This window comes from Cynocephalus volans, chromosome 7 (assembly GCF_027409185.1).
Source record: "Cynocephalus volans isolate mCynVol1 chromosome 7, mCynVol1.pri, whole genome shotgun sequence".
NCBI classification, from domain to species: Eukaryota; Metazoa; Chordata; class Mammalia; order Dermoptera; family Cynocephalidae; genus Cynocephalus; species Cynocephalus volans.
The window spans coordinates 36,092,134-36,112,772 of NC_084466.1; positions in this window are offsets into that span (position 1 = coordinate 36,092,134).

Here is a 20,639-nt window from a genome sequence, read left to right on the forward strand (position 1 = left end):
ACAGTTGCAGTTATGTAGGTATGAAATACATATTTACTGACTCACTTCTTATAAAATTATTGTGTACAACATGCAGCTAAATGGTAGAATTTAAATATTTGAAGTTTACAGTTAGCTGGCTTCTGACTTATGAAAATTTAATGTAGTCACAAACGTTCCCAGTGTTATCTGCAAGAACCAATAAACCATTGTGATGTCTATATATGAAGCACAGAGTTGGCAATAAAATATTAAACCCTAGTCTATCCTATGAATATTCATTCATGAAATTTTTGAAAGGTAAGTTACACAAATATGTACTTAAGGAATTTAAAACTCATGGATCATTGATGTGTGAGGCCTTAACAACTTTCTCAAAACCATTAGGATCTATTATGTAAATTTATATTTAGAGAGCTAATGAAATGCATATTTGTCATCCAGTAGAAGGGTAATGGTAATGTGGTGATCTCACATTTGTATGTCCAGATTTATTTTGCTTTTAGAAAAAAAACAAGAATATATTATTTTGAAAACTGAAGATTCAGTGTAAAAAGGGTTTTTTGGGTCTCTTTCATTATTAATACTTCAAGACTTTTCAATTTGGCTGAGACAATTCAGAGAAATTGATGGGTTTTCTTATAATGTAACAAAGTCAGAATATTTAAAATAGACGGAAGGCGACAAACCAGAGACAGAGCGAGCGCCCGACCTGGCACAGCACTGTGAGTGATCCCTAGCACAGCTCTGTTCGGGGGGTGGATGCCCACGCGGCTCCCGCCTGCACCACCAGGCCACTCACCACCCGGTGCTGCCTCCATTTTCCCAGGTGCGGGCAGCTCCGCCCTGCTCGGCCATCACTGAGCCCATTTGCTTGGCCTGGCGCGGGGCTTTCCGGACCCTGCGGGCCGGCCTCCTCTCCAACTCCCTCCGCGGTTCTCTGGCGGGGCTGGGGGTGTGGGGCGTCCTGACCAGTGTTGGGAGGGCAAGGAAGTACGGGCGGGCCGACTGTCACTCCACCACACCCTGGACTCCGGCCCTGGTAAACTTCCTGTTACTGGGAGGCAGATACCATCTCTTTGACCACGAGTTTGGAAAAAAGCCTAACGAATTTCTGGTTGGGAATAGTGTGGTAGGAGATTTCCCAGGTCCGCTTGAACCTGCCAGAGAGCAGGCTGCAGGCGGGCGCTAGACTCGGATTATACCGTGGGGATACAAAGGTGAACAAGACCCGAGAAAGATCTACACAGTGCTACAAAGGCACCCAGAGAGACCGGTCGTCTGTGCCTAGCAGAAACCTGGTAGACTTCCTGGGCGAGGTGGTGCTGAGCAGGGTCTTGAAGGCCCAGCTGATAGACGAGGGGTGCAGAAGACACACCCCAGCCCAGCACAGTGTGCACAGAGGGGGGAGATGTGCGGCCAGGGAGGCGGAGACTCGACAGAAACCACACACCCGGTGGGGTCGCCACTACACGATCTAACAGCCTGGGCCAGAGCACACGGAACGGGGAGAAGTCCTGTACAGGAAGTGAAAGCACAACAGAGATCACAAACCCTGTGGTACGTGATCCACCAGCCCAGCAGAGTCCAAGCTGACCAGAAAGGTGGATCCCCGGAGAAGCCCAAGACCTGAGGCAACCACACACACAAGACACTAGAGGCCAATTGACCAGTCACGGAGGGAGCCATACCAAATTGGTAACCACAGCAACATCCTAGTTAGTCATTAGTCTCAAACCGGTGGACTGTGAAACCCCCTGCCACAATGAATAAACACCAAAAAAAGGACACCAGAAATACAAAAAATCAAGAAAGTACACCACCAAAAGTTAATAAATCTCATACTCTAGATCCTATAGAACAAGAAGCCCTTGAAATAACTGACAAGGAATTTCGAGTGATAATTCTAAGGAAACTGAATGAGATACAAGAAAACTCAGCTAGACATCATGATGAAAAGAGGAAAAGTATACAGGATCTGAAAGAGGAAATATACAAGGAAATCAATGTCCTGAAAAAAAATGTAGCAGCACTTGCTGAACTGAAGAAGTTATTCAGCGAAATAAAAAACACAGCGGAGAGTTTAACCAGCAGGCTTGTCGAAGTTGAAGAGAGAACCTCTGAACTTGAAGATGGGCTGTTTGAAATAACACAAGCAGACAAAAAGAAAGAAAAAAGAATCAAGGACATGGAAGAAAACCTGAGAGAGATATCAGACAACCTCAAGCACTCAAATATCCGAGTCATGGGTATTCCAGAAGGGGAGGAAAACGGAGATTCCATTGAAAACATATTCAACAAAATAGTGGCAGAAAACTTCCCAGGTATAGGAAAAATCACAGATCTTCAGATCCAGGAAGCTCAACGATATCCAAACGTATTCAACCCAAAAAGGCCTTCTCCAAGACATGTCATAGTCAAATTGGCAAAACTCAGAGACAAAGAGAGAATCTTAAAAGCTGCAAGAGAGAAGCGTCAAATCACCTATAAGGGAGCCCCAATCAGGTTAACATCAGACTTTTCATCACAAACCCTAAAAGCTAGAAAGGAATGGGATGATATTTTCAAAATACTAAAAGACAAAGATTGCCAGCCAAGAATACTCTACCCTGCAAGGCTATCCTTCCAAAATGAGGGGCAAATAGTATATTTCTCAGACAAACAAAAACTGCGGGAGTTCACTACCACACGACCACCCTTACAAGAAATCCTCAAGGGAGTACTGGGTTTGGTTCCTGAAAAATAACTACCACTGCCATAAAAACCTAAGAAAAATCTAAACCCGCTAGTATAATAAAAATGGCATTCATGAAGAGAAAACAAGCTAACAAAAACACTATCTACAACCCAAGGAACCAACAAACAAAGAAACCAAACAGTAAATCAGAAAGCAAGGAACAAAAGACACCTAAGACAACCAAACAACCAATAAAATGCTAGGAATAAATCAACACCTTTCAATAACAACTCTTAATGTTAAAGGCTTAAATTCCCCAATTAAAAGACACAGACTGGCTGACTGGATCAAAAAGCAGGACCCAACTATATGCTGCCTACAAGAGACCCACCTCACCCATAAAGATTCACACAGACTAAGAGTGAAAGGATGGAAAAAGATTTACCATGCAAACAGAAAAGAAAAACGAGCTGGAGTGGCTATTCTTATATCTGACAAAATAGACTTTAAACTAAAAACCATAAAAAGAGACAATGAGGGACACTACTTAATGATAAAAGGACTGATCCATCAAGAAGACATAACAATCATAAATATGTACGCACCCAATGTTGGAGCAGCCAGATTTATAAAACAAACTCTATTAGACCTAAAGAAGGACATAGACACTAATACCATAATAGCAGGGGACCTGAACACTCCACTGTCAATATTAGACAGATCATCTAGGCAAAGAATCAGTAGAGAAACACAAGATCTAAACAAGACTCTAGACCAATTGGAATTGGCAGATATCTACAGAACATTCCACCCAACAACCTCAGAATATTCATTCTTCTCATCAGCACATGGATCATTCTCCAGGATAGATCACATATTAGGTCACAAATCAAGTCTCAATAAATTCAAAAAAATTGCAATTATCCCATGTATCTTCTCAGACCACAATGGATTAAAACTAGAAATTAATAACAAACGAAACTCTGGAAACTATACAAACACATGGAAATTAAACAGCATTCTACTTAATGACATATGGGTCCAAGAAGAAATCAAGCAGGAAATCAAAAAGTTTATTGAAACTAATGAAAACAATGATACATCATACCAAAACCTGTGGGATACTGCAAAAGCAGTATTGAGGGGAAAATTTATTGCATTAAATGCTCACTTCAGAAGAATGGAAAGATGGCAAGTGAACAACCTAACACTTCACCTTAAAGAACTAGAAAAACAAGAACAATCCAATCCTAAAGTTAGCAGACGGAAAGAAATCATTAAGATCAGAGCAGAACTGAATGAAATTGAAAACCAAAAAACAATTCAAAAGATCAACGAATCAAACAGTTGGTTTTTTGAAAAGATAAATAAAATTGACAAACCATTAGCATGGCTAACAAAAAAAAGAAGAGAGAAGACTCAAATAACAAAAATTAGAAATGAAAAAGGCGATATTACAACTGATTCATCTGAAATACAAGGAATCATTCGAGACTACTATAAACAACTATACGCCAACAAATTTGAAAATCTGGAGGAAATGGATAAATTTCTGGACACACACAAGCTCCCAAAACTGAACCGTGAAGACGTAGAAAATTTGGACAGACCAATAACAATAAAGGAGATTGAAGCTGTTATCAGAAGGCTCCCAACAAAGAAAAGCCCAGGACCAGATGGATTCACAGCAGAATTTTACCAAACATTCAAAGAGGAATTGACACCGATTCTTTACAAACTATTCCAAAAGATTGAAACGGACGCAAATCTCCCAAACTCATTCTATGAAGCAAACATCATCCTGATACCAAAACCAGGTAAAGATATATCCAAAAAAGAAAACTACAGGCCGATATCCTTGATGAATATAGATGCAAAAATCCTCACTAAAATACTAGCAAACAGAATACAGCAACACATACGAAAAATTATTCATCACGATCAAGTGGGATTCATCCCAGGGATGCAAGGTTGGTTCAACATACGCAAATCAATAAATGTGATACACCATATTAATAAACTCAAACACAAGGACCATATGATCATCTCTATAGATGCTGAAAAAGCATTTGATAAAGTTCAGCACTCATTCATGACAAAGACCCTCTATAAGTTAGGTATAGAGGGAAAGTATCTCCACATAATTAAAGCCATATATGACAAACCCACTGCCAATATCATCCTGAATGGGGAAAAGCTGAAAGCTTTTCCTTTAAGAACAGGCACCAGACAAGGATGCCCACTCTCACCACTCCTATTCAACATAGTGTTGGAAGTACTAGCCAGAGCAATCAGAGAAGAGAAGGAAATAAAGGGCATCCAGATTGGAAAAGATGAAGTCAAACTGTCCCTGTTTGCAGATGACATGATCCTATATATCGAACAGCCTAAAACCTCTACAAAAAAACTGTTGGAATTGATAAATGATTTCAGCACAGTAGCAGGATACAAAATCAACACACAAAAATCAGTAGCATTTCTTTTCTCCAATAGTGAACATGCAGAAGGAGAAATCAAGAAACCCTGCCCATTTACATTAGCCACCAAAAAAATAAAATACCTAGGAATTGAGTTAACCAAGGAGGTGAAAAATCTCTATAATGAGAACTACAAACCACTCCTGAGAGAAATTAGAGAGGATACAAGAAGATGGAAAGATATTCCATGCTCTTGGATTGGAAGAGTCAACATAGTGAAAATGTCCATACTACCCAAAGTGATATACAAATTCAATGCAATCCCCATCAAAATTCCAAAGACATTTTTCTCAGAAATGGAAAAAACTATCCAGACATTTATATGGAACAATAAAAGACCACGAATAGCCAAAGCAATGCTCAGCAAAAAAAATAAAGCTGGAGGCATAACACTACCTGACTTTAAGCTATACTACAAAGCTATAATAACCAAAACAGTATGGTACTGGCATAAAAACAGACACACTGACCAATGGAATAGAATAGAGAATCCAGAAATCAACTCACACACTTACTGCCATCTGATCTTTGACAAAGGCACCAAGCCTATTCACTGGGGAAGGGACTGCCTCTTCAGCAAGTGGTGCTGGGATAACTGGATATCGATATGCAGGAGAATGAAACTAGATCCATACCTCTCACCGTATACTAAAATCTACTCAAAATGGATTAAGGATTTAAATATACACCCTGAGACAATAAAACTTCTTAAAGAAAACATAGGAGAAACACTTCAGGAAATAGGACTGGGCACAGACTTCATGAATACGACCCGAAAAGCACGGGCAACCAAAGGAAAAATAAACAAATGGGATTATATCAAACTAAAAAGCTTCTGCACAGCAAAAGAAACAATTAAAAGAGTTAAAAGACAACCAGCAGAGTGGGAGAAAATATTTGCAAAATATACATCTGACAAAGGATTAATATCCAGAATATATAAGGAACTCAAACAACTTTACAAGAAGAAAACAAGCAACCCAATTAAAAAATGGGCAAAAGAGCTAAGTAGGCATTTCTCTAAGGAAGATATCCAAATGGCCAACAGACATATGAAAAAATGCTCAACATCACTCAGCATCCGGGAAATGCAAATCAAAGCCACATTGAGATACCATCTAACCCCAGTTAGGATGGCTAAAATCCAAAAGACTATGAACGATAAATGCTGGCGAGGCTGCGGAGAAAAAGGAACTCTCTTACATTGTTGGTGGGACTGCAAAATGGTGCAGCCTCTATGGAAAATGGTATGGAGGTTCCTTAAACAATTGCAAATAGATCTACCATACGACCCAGCCATCCCACTGTTGGGAATATACCCAGAGGAATGGAAATCATCAAGTCGAAGGTATACCTGTTCCCCAATGTTCATCGCAGCACTCTTTACAATAGCCAAGAGTTGGAACCAGCCCGAATGCCCATCATCGGATGAGTGGATACGGAAAATGTGCTACATCTACACAATGGAATACTACTCAGCTATAAAAACAAATGAAATACTGCCATTTGCAACAACATGGATGGACCTTGAGAGAATTATATTAAGTGAAACAAGTCAGGCACAGAAAGAGAAATACCACATGTTCTCACTTATTGGTGGGAGCTAAAAATTAATATATAAATTCACACACACACATACACACACACACACACAAACCGGGGTGGGGGGGGGAGAAGATATAACAACCGCAATTATTTGAAGTTGATACAACAAGCAAACAGAAAGGACATTGTTGGGGGGGGAGGGGGGGAGGGAGAAGGGAGGGAGGTTTTGGTGATGGGGAGCAATAATCAGCTACAATGTATATCGACAAAATAAAATTTAAAAAGATAAAAATAAAAAAATAAAAAATAAATAAAATTAAATTAAATTAAAAAAAAGCATTTGATAAAGTTCAGCACTCATTCTTGACAAAGACCCTCTATCAGTTAGGTATAGAGGGAAAGTATCTCAACATAATTAAAGCCATATATGCCAAACCCACTGCCAATATCATCCTGAATGGGGAAAAGCTGAAAGCTTTTCCTTTAAGAACAGGAACTAGACAAGGATGCCCACTCTCACCACTCCTATTCAACATAGTGCTGGAAGTACTAGCCAGAGCAATCAGAGAAGAGAAGGAAATAAAGGGCATCCAGATTGGAAAAGATGAAGTCAAACTGTCCCTGTTTGCAGATGACATGATCCTATATATCGAACAGCCTAAAACCTCTACAAAAAAACTGTTGGAATTGATAAATGATTTCAGCACAGTAGCAGGATACAAAATCAACACACAAAAATCAGTAGCATTTCTTTTCTCCAATAGTGAACATGCAGAAGGAGAAATCAAGAAAGCCTGCCCATTTACAATAGCCACCAAAAAAATAAAATACCTAGGAATTGAGTTAACCAAGGATGTGAAAAATCTCTATAATGAGAACTACAAACCACTGCTGAGAGAAATTAGAGAGGATACAAGAAGATGGAAAGATATTCCATGCTCTTGGATTGGAAGAATCAACATAGTGAAAATGTCCATACTACCCAAAGTGATATACAAATTCAACGCAATCCCCATCAAAATTCCAAAGACATTTTTCTCAGAAATGGAAAAAACTATTCAGACATTTATATGGAACAATAAAAGACCACGAATAGCCAAAGCAATGCTCAGCAAAAAAAATAAAGCTGGAGGCATAACACTACCTGACTTTAAGCTATACTACAAAGCTATAATAACCAAAACAGTATGGTACTGGCATAAAAACAGACACACTGACCAATGGAATAGAATAGAGAATCCAGAAATCAACTCACACACTTACTGCCATCTGCTCTTTGACAAAGGCACCAAGCCTATTCACTGGGGAAGGGACTGCCTCTTCAGCAAGTGGTGCTGGGATAACTGGATATCGATATGCAGGAGAATGAAACTAGATCCACACCTCTCACCGTATACTAAAATCAACTCAAAATGGATTAAGGATTTAAATATACACCCTGAGACAATAAAACTTCTTAAAGAAAACATAGGAGAAACACTTCAGGAAATAGGACTGGGCACAGACTTCATGAATACGACCCCAAAAGCATGGGCAACCAAAGGAAAAATAAACAAATGGGATTTTATCAAACTAAAAAGCTTCTGAACAGCAAAAGAAACAATTAAAAGAATTAAAAGACAACCAACAGAGTGGGAGAAAATATTTGCAAAATATACATCTGACAAAGGATTAATATCCAGAATATATAAGGAACTGAAACAACTTTACAAGAAGAAAACAAGCAACCCAATTAAAAAATGGGCAAAAGAGCTAAGTAGGCATTTCTCTAAGGAAGATATACAAATGGCCAACAGACATATGAAAAAATGCTCAACATCACTCAGCATCCGGGAAATGCAAATCAAAACCACATTGAGATACCATCTAACCCCAGTTAGGATGGCTAAAATCCAAAAGACTATGAACGATAAATGCTGGCGAGGCTGCGGAGAAAAAGGAACTCTCATACATTGTTGGTGGGACAGCAAAATGGTGCGGCCTCTATGGAAAATGGTATGGAGGTTCCTCAAACAACTGCAAATAGATCTACCATACGACCCAGCCATCCCACTGTTGGGAATATACCCAGAGGAATGGAAATCATCAAGTCGAAGGTATATCTGTTCCCCAATGTTCATCGCAGCACTCTTTACAATAGCCAAGAGTTGGAACCAGCCCAAATGCCCATCATCAGATGAGTGGATACGGAAAATATGGTACATCTACACAATGGAATACTACTCAGCTATAAAAACGAATGAAATACTGCCATTTGCAACAACATGGATGGACCTTGAGAGAATTATATTAAGTGAAACAAGTCAGGCACAGAAAGAGAAATACCACATGTTCTCACTTATTGGAGGGAGCTAAAAATTAATATATAAATTCACACACACACACACACACACACACACACACACACACACACAAACCGGGGGGGGGGGGAAGAAGATATAACAACCACAATTATTTGAAGTCGATACAACAAGCAAACAGAAAGGACATTGTTGGGGGGAGGGGGGAGGGAGAAGGGAGGGAGGTTTTGGTGATGGGGAGCAATAATCAGCTACAATGTATATCGACAAAATAAAATTTAAAAAAAAAAAAAAAGAATATTTAAAATAACTGCCCTGGTATTGAAATATTCATGACTTTCAATTTTTTTCAATATATAGAACTGATGACTTTAAGATGAACTAGAAGTTATGCAACACAGTTTGGAAAAAAATGGATATGAAGTAAAAATGATCTTACAGTTACAAATCAACTATAAATTTGCTGTCAAATTTAATGAATATGAATAATTATACCTGTAAATTGTCTATAATTGCATATGAAATTTAATGATGGAATAGTGTTGGTAAGAGATAGTTTTCATTCCATTAACATGTTATTGAGCTATTTGACTACTATTTATTTAAAAATTAAGTAATTTTATTGTCTGCATTTTTTAATTAGATAATATGAAAAGTTTATAAACCATATCAAAACTGCTGAAAGTAGGAGAGGGTTTTTTACAGGTTCTTCAATTGCAAATTACTGAACTCATAAATATAGTATATGAAGTCACTATATTAAATGAAATGGAATACTCAGCAACATTTTCTTTGGAATATTAGATTTGACTCAGTAAACTGAAAATCCCTCTCTGGCTTTCTGAACCAATGATCTCATCTTTCTCCTAACACCCCTGTCACAACCCCTACCTCCTTCTTGCTCTCAGATAAAAGTCACTGTAGCCTTTCATGTGGCATATGTTCACCATAAGGATTCTCAAGGTTTAGTGATTTTCTGGGGCTCTTAAGTAATTTCTGAGTACCCTAATGTCTAGCACAGTGCCTAGTAAGTAATTGGTGTCCAGTAAATATCTGTAAAATTAAATCAATAATTCAAAGTAACATGGCTTTAATGGTGGACTATAGAGCCTTGGTAGGACAATAACAAAGATATTTACAAGGGGATGTATCTGTAAATCCCTCAATTTATAAACATAAGCAATGACTATGCTTATGCTAGACCTACCGGAAAGGACCAATTTTCAAGACTACATAAACATTTTAGACAGTTGTTTATTATTAGAATCTCATTGACACCTGACAAATTTAATATGAATTTTAAGCAAGTTTCAGTGGCTAAGTCCTTTTCTAGAGTTCTTTTGATATCATTTCTAATTTTATCCTTTATTATGCACTTAGTAGATGCTCAAAAATACTTGCTTAATACATAGTGCCAAGCTGCTAGATCACTTTAACTGAAATGAGTAGTGAAAATAAATTTTCACATGCAGTCAAAACAGCTGATCCAAAGGTTGATACAGATTCTTTCAGGCTGTGTGTGTGTTGGGGTGGGGGGTATAAAAATAATACATCACTTCCCAGTGGAAATTCCAAATTGCTGAGCAAGTCAATCCAGATTATTAAATCAAAAAGAAATGTCTTATTTAATATTATGTATTATATTTCAACTATAACCTGCTCAGTATATCCAATAAATAAACTTATGCTACTTAAGCCTTCCAGAAGCAAAGAGTAAAAAAAAAAGTTAAATTTATACAAATCTGGCAGCAATTCTAATTTGAGAATGCACACATTGAGCATTGGATTCGTGTCTTCGCTTCTGGCCACAGCACATTGACCATGGTATTCCCAAACAAAAGTTTGTTGGGTTAAATTTCATCAACTTAGGACACTGGCGGTGAAGGAAGGAGGATTTTATAAAACTTTTTCTAAGGGCCTGATTAACTGTACTAATATTTTCCTCGTTCGTTTAGTTTTTTATCTACTTAGCATTTAAATTTAAAATAAACTTCAGAAAACCATTAAATCTCCATGTGTGAAATACATCTCTCTTACACACACACACACACACACACACACACACACACACACACACAAGTACACTCACACACAAATATGCTATCCTTCATGTTTCATTACTGAGCAAAACGAGATGTATCCATTTTCAAAATGGCTTAAATGGATTTGGAAATGCTACTTCACTTACATGGTAAAAGAGTTTATTCTATATGGTCTTCTAAAATGCACACCTATTGAAACATTATCTACATGTCTATGTCAATATTCATGTGCATCAAGGACTGTGTGACAAGAGAACAATTACTATTTCTCTGTTCTTTTTTTAGTAACCATCACAGGTTTCAGAATCTGTTATAATAGCAAAGGAGCATCTAAGAGCAAAAACGTATAATCTACCCATCTTTTATTGGTGATTATTGGTAAGAACAAACCTCTTAAAACTTTTCTAGAGAAATGGTCAAAAAATAAGCAGCCTAAACATTATTATTGTAAAAATGAAAGCAAGAGAATTCCTATATCAAAAAATAGAGAAAATCAGATTAAAATTTAATTTCAGTGTTGATAATATTTTCAAAGCTTTTAAATTTACTATGAACGATAAATGCTGGCGAGGCTGCGGAGAAAAAGGAACTCTCATACATTGTTGGTGGGACTGCAAAATGGTGCAGCCTCTATGGAAAATGGTATGGAGGTTCCTTAAACAATTGCAGATAGATCTACCATACGACCCAGCCATCCCACTGTTGGGAATATACCCAGAGGAATGGAAATCATCAAGTCGAAGGTATACCTGTTCCCCAATGTTCATCGCAGCACTCTTTACAATAGCCAAGAGTTGGAACCAGCCCAAATGCCCATCATCAGATGAGTGGATACGGAAAATGTGGTACATCTACACAATGGAATACTACTCAGCTATAAAAACGAATGAAATACTGCCATTTGCAACAACATGGATGGACCTCGAGAGAATTATATTAAGTGAAACAAGTCAGGCACAGAAAGAGAAATACCACATGTTCTCACTTATTGGTGGGAGCTAAAAATTAATATATAAATTCACACACACACATACACACATACACACACAAACCGGGGAGGGGGGAGAAGATATAACAACCACAATTATTTGAAGTTGATACAACAAACAAACAGAAAGGACATGGTTGGGGGGAGGGGGGAGGGAGAAGGGAGGGAGGTTTTGGTGATGGGGAGCATTAATCAGCTACAATGTATATCGACAAAATAAAATTAAAAAAAAAAAAAAAAAAAAAAAAGAATGAGAAAAAAAAAAAATGGTCAAAATTAAACATTATTTCTTCAGTATTTTCTTTTCTCCCACACCCTTCTTCCCTAAACAGAGAGAGAGAGATGCTATTTCCTTGAAAACATCACATCTTTCCTTCTACAGTCTCTTTTCCTCCTCCTTACATGCTCAAGCTTATTTCTGAGCTCCCTTGGAATTGCTTTGAAAGTCCTTCTGTCTCTGCTTGATGTACTTCGAGTTTGTTCACTACAAAAGTTGGGGACTCTACAAAAGAGATGGGGACAACAGAAGGCAAAGTTGTGGGAGCTACAGTAGGCCAGTCCCCTCCTGCTCTTCCTGGTTTTATCTAACTCCACTCTTTCTACAAACTAAGGTAGAATGCAAAAAGGTGGCAATCCTCCTAAGAAGAATACATTTTCTTACATTGTTGATGCAAAAAACAGCGATGCAACTATGTTGGAGGCAAACTCCATGGTGCTTGAAATCTTGCAAAAAAACAAAACCACCGAGGATTTGTAAGACCACGCTCAAAGCAGTGGGTTGGAGGAGAGCCACAGTGTGAAGTTTTATGCTACCAATGGGAGAATTAAAAAGGAAAAAGGCTGAAGCATTATTTTGATGGTAATTGACATACAAACTGTTCAATTTTGGCACTAATTTAGTTCAGCATTTTGTTTTTCAGTAAAATTTGGATAGTCTCCAAAATACGTTAAGACAAAACTGCTTCTAAAATAATTTTTTGCTTAGGTCTGCCTGTACCCTAGATAACCCTCCAAACTGATTTACAGTGATGTCTAACTTATTCCTATCCTAAACTTACTGGGATTCAAATATATTAAAGCCAAAAGTGTTTCTGCATGAATTCTGTTAAAAATGAGATGAGATTTATGGTATTGCGATCAATGCCTGAGAATGCTTTGGTCTTGACCCCACAAAATCCTTACTCTCCCTCCTCATGGTTCCTAAGAGATGTAGATACACTCACTCACACAAATGCACACACACACACACACAGTGACCAATGTAAAACAAACAAAAGATAGATAGATAGATAGATAGATAGATAGATAGATAGATAGATAGATAGATAGATAGATAGATAGATAGATAGATAGATAGACAGACAGACAGATACAGATACAATTTTGTCATAATCTGAGGAGTCAGAGCCTAATCCTCTAATACAGAGCTGCTTGGTCAAAGATGGTTTAGTGCCCACAGCTCAGGCAAGAATCTAAAGCAGGACCTTTACCTTGTGCTAAGTCTCAATCCAAACCCTTTGGCCAGACCCAGGATAAATGAATTCAGAGTGATGAGTAGCTAACTCAGACAAGAATCAGGAGAAGATATTTAAACAACTAGCTCATCCCTCAAAGTTTTGCCTGGCTCAATATATTCACTTAGTTCCTGGAAGCACTGAAGATAAAGAGAGGAAGAGACATAGGCTCATGGTTATGACAACAGTGACACCACCCACCCATCAGTAAACATAGCCTGATAAGTCTTAATCTAGAGCATTCATTCATTCAACAAATGTTGAGCATCTACTATAGACCAGACACCAATAGTAGAAATATAATCTGTCAATTCCTCCCATGGAGAATTGGAACTGATGTGGAGAAAATTGAAGCAATAGCCTCCATATCTATGACATGCAAGTTGCTCCTCCAATGATGAAGAGAACTCAGTCATGAATATGATTTCATCTTCTCATCAAGGAGTGTACAGTCTACATGAGAAAAAATAAAAACACTACCTAACCATAAGGGTAAAACTATGTCATTCCCTTTAACTCAGTGATCTCACTTTTAGATTCTCTCTTAAAGCAGTAATCCAAAATATGGGCAGGGGGGTGGAAATACAGCCTTATAGTAACAGTGTTTTATACTTTGATGTTTATCCAGTATTTTGTCCATACTGTGTATATATGTATGCATGTATGTGTGCATAAACAAGTGCTTTATGCAAAGTCCCACAGCTTGGGCAAAAATGGGAATACAATCCAAGGATCTGGACTCAGAGTACAGTGTTTTTCTCTAGTGCAGCACAGAAAGCTATTCCATGAGTCAGATGTTGAAATTAGAGTTCCCACAACACACAGTATGAGCAAGAAGAAAAGGATACTTTCCTACAATGTTGGTGACAGCATCATTTGGTGAAAATTTTCTAAAAGGCAATTGGCGTTAATATGAACATGATCCAGAACTTTCACTTCTAAAAATTTATAGTAAGAAAATTACTGGAGATGTGCACAAAGATTTATATATAATCATGCATATATAATGCATATATAAATATATATAATTTATGTACATATGTTTTTTAAATAGACATTTTTTAAGACAAATTTTAAGTTCACAGCAAATTTAAGCAGAAATGAAAGAGTTCCCATGTACTCTCTAGTGCCTCACATGCACAACTGATTTCTGCCCTTCCTGGAGTTGTAACCAAAATCCTTTATGTTCCTTGACAAAACCTGCTTCTCTTACTATATTCTTAATTTTAGGAAATGGCACCATCATCTATCAAAAAAATCCAGAAACCTTGGAAACATTTATAGCTTTTCTCTCATCCCACACAAACTCTTATCAATTTCATCAAAATAAATAAATAAATATTATACAATGCTTACTGTGTTCTGGGCACTGTTCTAAACATTCTACAGATTTTTTTTTCCTTATTCTTACTCTCTCCTTCTTACTCTTTTTTTTTAATTTTTAATTTTTAATTTTTTCATTATGAATATTCATGAGATACAAAGCTAATTGTCACCGCTCGTGCCTATGATGTGAGGGCCAGATTCCTACTGCAGCATACCCATTACCAGAAATTACTTTTGTACCCCATGTCCCCCACCTTGTTATCCCCCCACCTCTCTCCCCTCCCCCCACTCCACTTAGTAGCCCTAGAAATGTTCCCTCCCTCTATAAGACCAATGCACTACTGTGGTCTTTCCTTCCTTCTTTCTCTCTTAGCTCCCACTTATGAGTGAGCACATGCAGTATTTATCCCTCTGTGCTTTGCTTGTTTCACTCAACATAAATTTGTCCAGCCTCATCCATATTGTTGCAAATGGGAGAATTTCATTCTTTTTTATAGCAGAGTAGTATTCCATAGTGCATATATACCATAGTTTCCTTATCCAATCATCCATCGATGGACATTTAGGTTGGTTCCATATCTTGACTATTGTAAACAGAGCTGCAATGAACATGGGAGTGCAGGTATCCCTTTAACATGATGATTTCCATTCCTCTGGGTATATACCCCAAAGAGGGATTGCTGGATCATATGGAAGATCAATCCGTAGTCATTTGAGAAATCTCCATACTGTTTTCCATAGAGGTTGTACCAATTTACAATCTCACCAGCAGTGTAGGAGTATTCCCTTCTCTTCACACCCTCACCAGCATTTGTTATTCACTGGCTTTTTGATTATAGCCAGTCTAACTGGGGTGAGGTGGTATCTCAATGTAGTTTTAATTTGCATTTCCCTGATGACTAGTGATGTTGAGCATTTTTTCATGTATCTATTGGCCACTTGTATGTCTTCTTTTGAAAAATGTCTAATCAGCTCCTTTGCCCATTTTTTAATTGGGTTATTTGTTTTTCTACTGTATAATTGCTTGAGCTCTGTGTATATTCTGGATATTAATCCCTTGTCAGATGCATAGTTAGCAAAAATTTTCTCCCACTCTATACGTTGTTGTTTGACTCTGTTGATTGTTTCCTTTGCTGTGCAGAAGCTTCTTAGCTTAATATAGTCCCATTTGTTTACTTTTTCTATTGCTGTTTGTGCTTTCAGGCTCATGTTCATAGAGTCCATGCCCTGACCTAATTGCTGAAGTGTTTCACCTCGATTTTCCCTTAATAATTTACAGTTTCAGGTGTTATACTTAAGTCTTTAAATTGAATTGATTTTACTGTATGGTGAGAGATGCATATCTAGTTTCATTCTTCTGCATATGGATCTCCAGTTTTCCCAGCACAACTTGTTGAAGAGGCAGTCTTTTCCCCAATGTAGATTTTTGTTGCCTTTGTTCAGTATCAGATGGCTATAAGCCTGAGACCAATTCTATTCCACTGGTCTAAATGTCTATATTTTTTTTATCAGTACCATGTAGTTTTGGTTACAATAGCTTTGTAATACAATTGGAAGTCAGGTAGTGTTACACCTCCGGCTTTATTTCTTTTTCTCAGGATTGCCTTGGCTATTCAGGATCTTTTGTTTTTCCATATGAAAGGTAAGATAGTTTTTTCCATTTCTGTGAAGAATGTCATTGGTATTTTGATGGGGATTGCATTGAATCTGTAGAACTTTGAGTAGTATAGACATTTTCACAATGTTAATTCTTCCAATCCAAGAGCATGGAATATTTTTCCATCTTTTTGTGTCTTTAATTTCTTTCAGATGTGGTTTGTAGTTCTCATTGTAGAGGTCTTTCACCTCCTTGGTTAAATCGACCCCTAGGTATCTTATTTTCCGTGTGATAGTTGTAAATGGGCTTACTTTCTTTATTTCTCTTTCTGTTAATTCATTATTTGAGTATAAAAATGCTACTGATTTGGGGGCATTTATTTTGTATCCTCAATGTGACTGAAGTTATTAACCAGCTCTAGGAGTTTTTTGATAGAGTCTTTAGGTTTTTCTATATATAGTATCATGTCATCTGCAAATAGGGAAAGTTTAACTTCATCTTTTCCAATCTGGATTCCCTTTATTTCTTTCTCTTGCCTGATTGCTGTGGTAGTACCTCTAGTACTACGTTAAATAGAAGTGGTGAGAGTGGGCATTCTTGTCTTGTTCCTGTCCTTAAGGGAAAGGCCTTGAGTTTTTCCCCATTCAGAATGATACTGGTGGTGGGCTTGTCATAAATGGCTTTTATTGTCCTGAGATATTATCCTTCTATACCTAATTTGTTGAGAGTCTTTAATCATGAAGGGATGCTGAAATTTGTCAAATGCTTTTTCAGCATCTATTGACATAATCATATGGTCTTTATCCTTGAATTTGTTGATGTGATGTATCACATTTATTGACTTTCATATGTTGAACCATCCTTGCATCCCTGGGATGAATCTGATTGCTGATATTTTGTTGAGAATTTTAGCATCTAGATTCATCAAGGATATTGGCCTGCAATGTTATTCTTTTGTTGTGTCTTTATCTGGTTTTGGTATCAAAATTACGTTGGGCTCATAAAATGAGTTTGAGAGAGTAGTGTCAGTTTTAATTGTTTGGAATAGTTTGAGGAGAATTGGTATTAACTCCTCTTTAAAAGTTTGATAGAATTCAGCTATAAAACCATCCAGAGCCAGACTTTTCTTTGTTGGAAGATTACTAATTACTACTTCAATCTCCTTGCTTGTTATTGGTCTGTTCAGGTTTTTTATCTCTTCTTGGTTCAGTCTTGATTGTTTGCATGTGTCTAGAAACTTTTCCATATCTTCCAGATTTTCAAATTTGTTGTCATACAGTTGTTTATAATAGTCTCTAATAATTCTTTGTATTTCTGTGGTATCAGTTGTAATATCTCCCTTTTCATTTCTGATTTTTGTTATTTGAGTCTTCTCTCTTCTTTTTTCTTTTTTTTTTCTTTTTTGTTAACCTAGCTAATGGTTTGTCTATTTTATTTGTCTTCTTGAAAAACCAACTTTTTGTTCTGTTAATCTTTTCTATTGTTTTATGGGTCTCTATTTCATTTAGTTCTACTGTGATCTTAATTCTTTCTTTCTTTCTTTCTACTACCATAGGGTTGGATTGTTGATGTTTTTCAAGTTCTTTGAGGCGTAGTGTTAGGTCATTTATTTGAAGTCTTTTGATTCTTTCGATATAAGCATTTATTGCAGTAAATTTGCCTCTTAGTACTGATTTTGCAGTATCCCACAGGTTTTGGAATGATGTGTCTTTATTTTCATTAGTTTCTAGAAATTTTTTGATTTCCTGTTTAATTTCTTCTTGGACCCATAGGTCATTCAAGAGCCTGTTATCTAATTTCCATGTATTTGCATAGCTTCCAGAGTTCTGTTTATTGTTTATTTCCAATTTTAGTCCACTGTGGTCTGAAAAGATAGTTGGAATGATTTTGATTTTTTAAAATTTGCTGAGACCAGATTTGTGACCTAATATGTGGTCTATCCTGGAGAATGTTCCATGAGCTGATGAGAAGAAAGTGTATTCTTTAGTTGTTGGGTGAAATGTTTTGTATATATCAGCCAAGTCCGGTTGGTCTAGGGTATAGATTAAATCCTGTGTCTCTTTGTTGACGTGTTGCCTGGAAGTCCTGTCCCATACTGAAAGAGGGGTGATCAGATTACCCACTATTAATGTATTAGTTCCTATCTCCTTCTTTAGGTCTAAGAGTACTTGATTAATATATCTGGGTGCTCCAGTATTGGGTGCATACATGTTTATGACTGTTATGTCTTCTAGCTGGATAGTTACCTTTATCATTCTATAATGGCCTTCTTTGTCTTTTTTAATGATTTTTGGTTAAAATTCTATTTTATCTTATATAAGAATAGCTACTCCTTCTCATTTTTTATTTCCATTTGCATGGTGTATCTTTTTCCGTCCCTTCACTTTTAGTCTATGAGTGTCTTCACAGGTGAGGTGGGTCTCTTGAAGACGGCATGTACTTGGGTTTAGCTTTTTAATACAGTCAGATAGTCTGTGTCTTTTGAATAGGGAGTTTAGTCCATTCACATTCAGAGTAGTTATTGAGAAGTGTTGTTTAATTCCTGTCATTTAATTGCTACTTGTTTAGGTGGTTTAAATATCTTTTGATCATTATTTCCCATTTTATTTCTCTTCTTCAATGTGAGTTGGGAATTTAAGGCAGAATGACTTAGCTTCTTTCTCTTTCTCGCTGGCATTTTTGTTTTAACTGTGGGTTTTGCTCTTTCTTGTGTATTTGTGATAGTGGACACCAATATTCAGATTCCAGATGAATGACTCCCTTGAGAATTTTGCAGGGCTGGTCATGTGGTGGTGAACTCCCACAACTTTTGTTTGTCTGGGAAATATACTATTTCTCCCTCATTTCTGAAGGAGAGCCTTGCTGGGTAAAGAATTCTTGGCCAGCAGGTTTTTTTTCTTTTAGTATTTTGAATATATTATTCCACTCTCTTCTGGCCTGTAGGGATTCAGTAGAGAAGTCTGCTGTTAGTTTGTTGGGGGTTCCCCTGTAAGTGACCTGATGCTTTTCTCTTGCTGCTTGTAGAATTCTCTCTTTGTGTTTGAGCTTTGTGAATTTAACCATACTATGTCTTGGGGAGGATCTTTTTGGGTTGAATCTTTGGGGACTTTTGAGCTTCCTGGACCTGAAGGTCTGTATCTCGCCCTACACTTGGGAAATTTTCTGTTACTAGTTCCTTGAGTAGGTTTTTGATGCCTTTTCCTCTCTCTTGCCCTTTAGGAATACCCACAATTCAGATGTTAGAGCACTTGAGATTGTCTGCTATCTCTCTTAGGTTTTCCTCATTTTTAATTCTTTTTTCCTTTTTTTTTTTTTTTTTTTGTCTGCCTGAATTATTTCAAAAAGATCATCTTCAAGCTCTGAAATTCTTTCTTCTGCTTGTTCTACCCTGCCGCTCAAGCTCTCAGTTGTGTTTTTCATTTCATTGAGTGAGTCTTTCATTTCTAGAAGTTCTGCTGCACTCTTTTTTATGGTATTAATCTCTTTGCAGATTTCCTCCTTCATATTCTGGTTGTTTTTTCTTGTTTCATTGTGTTCTGTAATTGAGTCTTCCTTTATTTCTTCAAGTTTTCTTAAGATCTTTGCATGGAATTCTTTTCAGACACTCAAGGATTACCTGATCCATGGAGTCTGACTTTGGAGCATTACTATATTCTTTTGGTGGTGTCATTTCTTTTTTTTTGTTTGTACTTCTAGTATTTTTTCATTGACATTTGGTCATTTGGTAGAGGGTTTGCTTCTTCTATTATACTGAGGTTGGCTGTGGAGTGGCCCTGGTTGCTAGTGTGGTGGTGAACTGTCTTTGCTTGACAGTAAGTGTGGTGGTGTTATGTTAAACTACCTTGTGTTCTGTTCCAGAATCTGTGGTCATAGAATGAGGCCCTAGTGCTGTGCAGTTCTGCCAGACTCACCTCAGAGGGTCAGACCCCACAGGCTGGCACTCCCCTCTGGGTCCAAGGAGGTGGGAAGGGCCACCTCTAGCCACAGGGTTCTGCTGGGCTCACCTTGGCATGGGTCAGGGAGCATGGGCTGGTGCTCCCCTCTGGGTCCAAGGGGTGGGGAGGGGCCACCTCTCATTCTACAGATATTAACTCATTTAATGTTTATAACATAAAGATTATTATCCCCTCATTACAGATTAGTCAGCTAAGGTACATGAATGTTAAGGAACTTGCCCAAGTTAATACAGAGCTA